The following is a 649-nucleotide window of genomic DNA, read 5'->3' on the forward strand; positions in this document are numbered from 1 at the left end:
TGTCTTGTATTGCCTTCTTTATTTCATGAAATTGGTGTCCTGCATCTTCTTTGATTCCTTTGATTCCCACTTTGAGTTCCTCTTTGACTCCTTTGATTTGTTCTCTGATTTCTTTGTACATATTTACAATCATTCTTTTGAAATCTTTCTCTAACTCATTCTCACTGGAGGTCTTTTCTGATGCATTAATACGGTTAGGTGGATTTATATTGTCTTGCTTTTTAGTATTTCTTGTGTTATAATGTATATATATTTGCATCTTGGATTAAGTTAATGCTTGGATTTTCTAGCTAGCTGGGTATTCTTAGCTGTATCAATTGATTTGATGTTACATATCTTTAGGGTAGGAGCTTCAGGTATTAGGTGTGGCTCTTAAGACTCTTAGAATATCTACAAAGGTGTTCCTGGGGGTTGAGTTTCCCTGCTATGGAATTATTCAAGTAGGCTGAATGGAATAAAATACAGGTAGATTCTAAAATTGAACTAAACACTGTACACATTCAATCAAAAACAGCACCAAGTATTTATGCAAGAGTAGGTATTATAATAACCAGATCCTCTATCAACAAAGAGGTTGAGATTTCTGGTCTGTTGAGGGATCCAAGTCAGCTTGTGACCAAGTGAGATCCTTCCCTGGTGCAATCCCAGA

Source organism: Jaculus jaculus, chromosome 3, assembly GCF_020740685.1.
Source record: "Jaculus jaculus isolate mJacJac1 chromosome 3, mJacJac1.mat.Y.cur, whole genome shotgun sequence".
Lineage (NCBI taxonomy): Eukaryota > Metazoa > Chordata > Mammalia > Rodentia > Dipodidae > Jaculus > Jaculus jaculus.